The sequence below is a fragment of the Benincasa hispida genome, unplaced genomic scaffold, assembly GCF_009727055.1.
Source record: "Benincasa hispida cultivar B227 unplaced genomic scaffold, ASM972705v1 Contig824, whole genome shotgun sequence".
In the NCBI taxonomy this organism is placed as follows: domain Eukaryota; kingdom Viridiplantae; phylum Streptophyta; class Magnoliopsida; order Cucurbitales; family Cucurbitaceae; genus Benincasa; species Benincasa hispida.
Window position 1 is genome coordinate 36,833 of NW_024065159.1, and position 9,036 is coordinate 45,868.

Sequence of the window (9,036 nt, forward strand, 5' to 3'; positions counted from 1 at the left end):
AATTAGACCACTCTTGTTAACAATAAATTCATTTTTAAAGTTTATGGTAGTTTCCTACAATCTCTTAGTTATCATCTTTAATCTTTTTAAAAGAAATATATAAATTCTTAAGCTAAATCTCAAGAGCAACTAAAATATGAAATATAAATAAACTATTGTATGATTTTAATATTTCTTCAAAAAATATTTAAATTCTTAAACTAAATAAGAAAAATATTACTATTTGGACACCATGTGATAAGAAAATCACGTGTTTCATGTTTGATAGTTGAATTTCCAAACCTAGAGACAATTTGGACATAAATTTCAAGCCTCATGTATAAAACTCTTATTTATCATAATAATAAATAAATTTTGTCACTTCAGCTCCCTTATTCAACTATTCCTGTTAGAGTCAAGTTTATAACAGTTTTCTGTTTTGTGAAGGACTGAAAATAGATATTAATAAATTTAAGGAGTAAAAGTGAATAATATTGACACTTAAAGATAATTGAAATTAATTCAAACTTCAACGATTAAAAAGAGAACTTTTCAATTGAATTAGTAGTCACTTATGGAAATCTATCATTATAGCTTAATCTTTAATGATTTTCTTTTATAGTTAATAGTCATTTATAGAAGTCTATCATTGATAGTCAACTTAGTGAATTTAATTGATAAAATTGAATCTCGAACTAAAGTGTAAGTGAGATGCCTAAAAGTTATCACTAATAGCATGTTAATTATCAGTGATAGAAGCTATCAAAGATAGCATGTTATCTGATGATAGAAAGGAATGACAAAAGTTATCTCTGAGAACATGTTATCTATCACTAATAGAAACTATCATCGATAACCACGATATAAGTGAATTAGTGATACCTTGGTAGAACTTACATGATATCCATATATTGATGATTTCAATGATATAAAAGCCGATTCGATTTGACGAAAACTATCATTGATAGCCACTACTAAAAGCTATTAGTTATAGCCACTGATAGAAGCTATATCAGTGATATGCGTATATCAATTATATAACTTAGGTATATATCAGTTAAGTGAATGATATTAATGATATTGGTGATATGACTTAGGTAGATACCAATATGGCTATCATTGATATCTGCTATCAGTGATATATGACGTTAATTTTGTGTGATATCCCTAATATGTTTATTCTTGTGCTACATCTTTTATAATTTTGTGCTTGATTTTTATTTGTGCAACCAACCTTTAATTATCTCATAATTTCAACTACTAGTGTAAAGAATTCATAAAAAAAAAATTCAAGCCCGACCCTGCGTTATATTTACGAGTCCAACAGATAGATGACATTATTTGAGGGGTCCAATGAAAAATGACCCAAGATTAAACAACAAATGAGAAACGACCTTCTGTTTACGTCATCAGTGTGTGAAATTACCAACTTGATCCCAGATGCGCACAATGGCTTGCCACTCGAAGTCATTCTCGCTCTCGCTCCCTATCGCATTCCTCGATTCTCACTCTCGCTCTCCATCGTGCTCCCTGATTCTTGCTCTCGCTTGTTAATTTTCGCTCTCACTTCCCATCATGCTCCCAAATTCTCGATCTCGTTCGCTGATTCTCGTTATCGCTCCCTATCGTGCTCTTGCTCCTTATCGCAATGGAAGAAGAATACAAAGGCAGATGAAGACAAAGACGAACACACGAAAAAGCGAAGATGAAGACGAATGCAGAAAAAGACGATGATGAAGATGAACCAGCCAAAAATTGGAAGACAAAGGATGAAGCAAAAACACAGTAAAAAAAAAAAGGAAGAAGAAGAAGAAGAAATGCAAAAAGAAGAAAAAAGGAAGAAAAAGAAATGCATAAAAAATGAAAAAAGAAAAAAGAAAAAAGAAAAAAAATCTGCAAAAAGAAGAAGGAAGAAGGAGAATGGTTAAACTAATAATTTTAGATGGTGATGACATCAACAAAAGACTAAATTCTATTCATTTTTGATTTTGGAGTTACTTCTCATTTGGGCTCCGGTAGAGGGGTCCTCTATACAATTTATGGCCCGACCCTTTCCACTCTACGTTATATTTAAATAAAAACCTACGATCAATCTTTTTATCTTTTAATTTTTATATTTTACATAATATGTTCTAAAATAAAATATACAATTTATGGCCCGACCCTTTCCACTCTGCGTTATATTTAAATAAAAACCTACGATCAATCTTTTTATCTTTTAATTTTTATATTTTGCATAATATGTTCTAAAATAAAATTTACTTGGGTCTGATTTTTTTTTCAAATAAATAATATATTTTTAAATAAGAATTATAAAACTACCAAGTTAGTTCTAGAAGTTCCAAAATATTAACTACCAATACTTGCGGTAAAGTTGATAGTATATATGCATGTCTTAGACTTGAAGTGATGTTTGTAATTGTTAAAATGACTTTGATATTTTCAAAATCACTCAAATATATATATATTTTTTAATACAATAATTACGGAGATGGGAATTATATTTTTGAATTATGAGGAGGGAGTACATACTAATATCATTGAGCTAAACTCACGTCCAAACTAACGCCAGATATCACTTCCACCCTCCTTGAGTTGTTGGAAGGAACTAATTCCCTATAAAGAAGAACAAACATGATTAACGACTCTCGAATCAAGTATGCAGACATTATGATCATTGTAGACTAAACAAATTTCTTGAACTAGTAAATCATATTTACTTTATTTTTCTTTCTTCTTCTCAGCGAGGTACTTGAGGCAATTGTGTTTTCAGTGACCATCCACATTATAGTGGAAGCACCTACCCTTGTCGGCCACCTTAGCCTTGCCTTTACCTTTCGTAGCAGTGGGAGCCTTTTCCTTTCCTCTTTTCTTCTTCTAGATCTTAACCAGATGATGAGGGAACAAACTTAGTTCTAGAGGATGAACCCTTCTGAAACTTTTGGAATGGGTAACATTTGCCTCTTCTTCTACCGATCCCTTACTTTTCATAATAGACTGATAAGTCTGTAACTCATTTAGGAGGATAGTTATGGTGTACTCTTTTTTATTCATAACTGCATTGCTGTGGAATTGGAGGAAACTCTTCAGAAGAGATTCCATAATAAAGGACACCTGACTTTGCTCGTCAATAATTGCATCGTTCATCTCAGTGACATTGAAATGAACCATCAGGTCAAGAACATGTTCTCTCACTGATTGATCTTCCCTCATTCATACATTATAAACGTACTTGAGGGACTTGTACCAGATCTGAATAGACAGTTGCCCAAACATCTTCTGAAGGGACTCCATTATCTGACGTGTAGTGATCTGGCCACGTTCTTCTTGGTAAGAATGTTAGATAGACTTGCCAAGATATAGACTCGAACCTTGTCATTGGTCTTTGTCCCACAGTCATGAGCATCCCTAATTGCTTGGAATGCATTTGAGTAAGGATTGGAGGACACTCCTCCGTTAAGACGAATTGAAGATCATCTATAACTAGAATCATATTCAAGTTAAATCTGCACGTCGCATAGTTTTCATCGATTAATTTTTCATTCTTTAGCAAGGATATAATTGTGGAAGACATGTTGAAAAGAATAACATAAAATTGACTGTATTAGTTATATTTTCCTCAACCCATTACACAAAATACAAGTACCAAATTAATTCAGCAAAAACAAACAATCAAAGAACCCTAATTATACTATTAATTTTATTCTCATGACGATACTTCAGAGGTTTAGAGCAACAGCCACCCAAGGGTATCAACTATTTTCCCCTGAATTAAAACAATCTCAGCTATTACCAATACTAAAATAACTCTTATTCCTATATTTCTTAGCTACCATTTTTCGGCCAATGATTCATTAACTAGCTTAATTCATCCCGTAAGTATGACCCTACCAGTTTAAGATCCCGGAGATATGCTTCAACAAGCTACTGTAAGGAAAGACAATTGTTGAAGATTAACCTAAGAAACCCTATCAATTACTGGAGTTTACATGAATTCTATGATCAGGCCCTTCGAAAGGGTGGTCTCTCTGGGATGACACGCAGACATATCATAGGAATCTCACGGTGCAACCTAATGGAGAAAATCGTAGGATACATTGACAAGCATTCTTCTCCCACTTACTATGAACACTTTTCCTATTCACCTTGGTATTGACCCATGCAAACACTTTTCAAAGGGAAGCCGTGCCCAGGCGACATGAAGCCGAGTATGGATCTCATTGAACTCATAGGGACATGAGAGCTATAAATTTATATATCATATATACCATTTTTTTTTACCTCCCACTAAAATGTTTTACGGGTTTAGGGTTTTATTTCATTTAGATAAATTCAGCTAATGAATCTATCTAAGTCTATGCTATTATCTCTTATAAAAAAAAAGGTCTTTACTTTGAAGTTCTAAGTGAGTTAAACCATTTAATTAACCTAGGATGATGCATGCTTATAAGACTAAGGTTACTTTCAACTTAAGTTTTGGGTTAGTTCACAAGTAAGAGGTGTTCGTAAACCATTACCTTAAATACTCACAGCCTAGACAGAACTTCACCGATAGAGTTCTTTTATAACCTAAAGTCCTGTATGTCCTACTTAGTCATATTTTAAATCAATTTAAAAAATAGGACTTAATTCTAATCTTATTAGAATTAATGTGATCTAAGATCTAAATTAATTATAAACATTTTAAAATTAGTTCCAATTTTCTAAGTTCCTAATTTTGCATACAACTCTTTATTATAGGTTGACTGTTAATAAAAAATTAAATTTATACTATTATAAAACTAATTATTAGCCCTATAATCATGTTTTCTGTGGTTTAATTAATTAACAATCAATTCTAGTTAATTAGAAAACCATATTACATGCATTTCATGACTTTAATAAAATAATTATATTATACTATGGATGTGTCATGCTCAATGCAAATTGATTTTCAACTTTATTAATATAACACTTATATCAATCAATCAAGAAAATCAAACAAGCATTCATAAGACATTAATAAATATAACTCTTTAAATTTACCTAAGTAATGTCATGCATCATGCTTTTTCAATTTCATATAGTTAACATAACATATGAAATCATATATCATGCATTAATACCATACATTATAACTCTTATAATATATTAGAATGCATGAACATGTTTAACCTATGGTGGGATTAATCTAAATGATATCCATAAAATATTTAAACAGCAAATGAACCAGTAATTTGGCCCCTAGGATAAAAGAAAGCAATAAATTGCATTAATTTTGCAAAATTTATCCAAATAATTTCTGCCGCTCTAGAACTGAACCATACCAATCTGAATAGACCTGAACCGTTTCGAGCCAGACCCCAAAACTGTGGACCAAGCCAACCTAGCAAAAAATCGGACAAGCCAGTTTGAACCACTCGAACCGAACCAGACCATCTTGGACTGTAGCCAAACTGGACACATTGCGTTAACACTCACCAAATTGCGTAGCATTGTGATGCTTAGGAGCAGTGTTGCTACGCTGCGACATTTAGAAACGGATATGGGTAGATTTTCGATTGTTCTTCCGATTTGACCAAAATTGGTCTCGATCTTCATCGAAAACAACTTTAATTCTTGACACGGACTTACAGAAGACTCGATTACATGAAAAAATACCCAAAAACGTAGGGGCCTTTAGAAATTGATCAAATCAAAACATGTAAATCTAAGGCCAAATAATACCGTAAACAGTCATTCGCAAACTACATTCCAGAATGCAATTCAACCCATCAAACTAGTGCAAATTTTAAAATTTCTAAATTAATTATACAAGTTAGCTCTGATACCGATTGTAGGGATAAAAGTCGTAATGCAGCGGAATAATAAAGACCTAACTTGAAACAGTTGAGAAATCGAAATACCAATACAATGGCAAAAATTACATAATAGAAAAGGGAGATCTAGAATTTCAACATACAATAAAATTAGGTTAAACATACTTTAAAAATTAGGAATTTAATCCTACAGAGAAAAGAGAATCACTTACTTTCATTGATGACTCGAATGGAAAAACTACAATTCTCCTTGGGATTAAATGCTCAAACACTACCAATTGGGAACCTTTCTATTCTCTGAGAATTTGGGGTTATTGGTTTGTGGGAATCGATCTCAAAAGTGGGGAAAGAAAAAGAGAGTTTTTTTTTTTTTTTTTTTCAGTAGAACGTTTTTGTAACCTAAAAAATCTTCATTCTCCAGATCTATTTAGGTGTGAGAGACTGGTAGTTAAACGTGGGAAGTATCACACGTTTTCTCATGTGAGTTATCCAATAAGTTCATTTAATTTAACTAATTAAATTAAATAATTAATTTAATCAATTAATTAAACAATTAAAAATTAATTAAATTAATAATTAAATCAAATTTAATTAATAATTCCATTTAAATCATATTTAAATGAACATCTCTCATATAACATATAGCTTTAATTCAATTTATTAAAATAAAATAAAATAAAAAATTAATTAATCTTCCAATTAATTAATTACAATATATTTAATTTTACCTAGATATGAATCATATTCGATTGTATTTCTCTCATAACCTATGCATTAGTTTTAACCTATAGTTTAATATGAATCCAATTCATATTAAATAAATATTTGAACTTCTTCAAATATTTAATTTTTCCATAAATTAATTTTGAATCATATCCAAAATTAAATTTATACTATAAAGTTTAATTCAAATATAAACTTTATATAATAATATATCATTATACATTACACTATTTCCCTAAGTGAATTTGAATATTTCAAACTTTATTCAAGACATAATTACCTCAATTCCCTTACGATCTAGGAAGAGGACCTCATGGACCTACTGATCAGAAGCTTCAAGGATATGAGATTAATTGGCTAAACTGATTAACCATATTAATCAATATTCGTTAACTGTGAGTATACTTCACTAAATATCCATAGTTGCACTCTTTTCACTGTAGATATATTTCTATGTCCACGAATATCGACCAATAACAGTAAGTTAGTCCTTTACGAGTGTTCGTAATACTAGTTGGGTCAAATTACCGTTTTACCTTTAAGTTACCTTTATTTATGGTTCAACCATTAAACAGAAACCCCTTTAGGGTCAGTGAGAGGGTATAGCCCTTTGTTCAAGTCTTGGAGGCACCATTTGAGGGAACATTCATCTACTTACCCTAAAGTCAGGAATGAGTCAAATTCATCTTGTATTATTATGTTCCTAGCTCCTCACTCGATCTTGTCTCCAAAATGGTAGGCATATTATGTCGAAAAATTGGCTACCCTCATCCATACAAATTAAAGAACAATCCCTCGTGAACAGAAGCTCATAATACAATCAGGATTAAGACTAAGTTGTCTAGATCATCCTATTGGATTAGAAACCTAACTAGTCAACGGAGTTACATCTAATGGTTACTATTTCACAGTCCTTTTATGTAAACTCTTTGGATAGGATATCTCCACTCACATTTCACCTACACGAATATGGTTGATCATTGCATTTGTATCAAATAAAAAATGGGTCGTATCCATGGTGTCACCAAGATAAGGTACAGCCCTATACTATAGACCCTTTAGGCTGTATCTTAGACATTGATCCCTGTATGTCTCCACATACATTTCAAGACTCATAAGGCAATCTAGGATGTTAGTTTATTGGATTTAGGGTTATTAAGATAACACAAATACAATATAATCAATACTTATTGAAATAACATCCACAACTCTATATTGATGATAGTCAATTATTTACATTTTCTATCTACGAGTTCTAAGGCATAAAACCTAACAAACTCCTACTTGAACTAAAACTCTAGTTAGTGAGATTGATAGCACTAGAAATGGTTAAATTGTTCATTTTGTAGGAATTGAGTGTACAAGAATTCAGATCAACCGTTCAGGACAAAAGGGCGCTAAAATGACGAAGTTACGAGCTAAATTGATTAAATGATGAAGGAGTGAAGATTGCTGCCCTACCAAGCGTTGCAACACTCCCAATAAGCTTAAGTTCAACGCCAGCTCAACGCAAGAAGGTAGAATGCTCGAGTGCTGCAACGCTGTCTCAAGCGTTGCAATGCTTTTGAGATGCCCCAATGCCACCGTCGCACTGCTCCCCAACGCTGCCCTCCAACACTCTAAGATAGAATAGGCAGCATTGCAATGCCCCTGGCGAGCATTGCAACGTTATGTAGTTTGACGGACGCATAGCCTAGCGCACGTACAATGCAGTGTCAGGCTAGTACTGCAACGCACACCTGACGCTCGACCATTATGTGTCGCAGCGTTGTGACGCTGCGAAAATTTTATAAAAGAATAATTTTGGATCAGCCGTAAGGATCAGAATCAATATCATCCCAAGTACACAAATCTTTAAACCCTGCCGCTCTGTCCAGCATAGCTTTAGCTTCCTTTTTACACCAAAATTCTATAAAAAAATTCTTCCTCTTTGCCAATTGTATTGAATTCGAGCATGATTAGAGGCTAAAGGGTAAGAACTTAACTTGGGTTTGTTAGTTAAGTTAGGTTCCAATTCAATTCTTAAGACTCATATTGTAATTCTGTGAGTTTTTGTTATGAATATATGAGTATTTATCTTGAACTTATTCTTCAATTTTCATATATGGGATAATCTGACAAATTAGTTGTGTATGTTTAATTGATTGCTTTGATTGTCCCTTATTTGTAATCGTTTGGTAGTCGTCACCTAGAAGCAAGAGTTAAGTCGGTTTGTTGTGTTAATTTGGGATTCCAATTAGCAAGCAGTTACTTTCTAACTTAGATAAATCTCGCTCAATTAATTGGTTAAACGATGAAAATAAATTAATTGGCTTAGCTTTTCCCTTCATCTTAATGTCTGTTAATTGATTGATTGATTGAGGATTCTCACTTTTCTGTTAATTAACTTGATTTTATGGACCACCAGTTAGGATTCTAATTGAGTAGGCTAAGTTTTAATTCGAATATTTTCACGCATCTTTAGAATAGTATGTGAAAGAATTGATGAAGAATAAATTAAACTATAATTACCCAAGCTAAGTATTTATTCATTAGA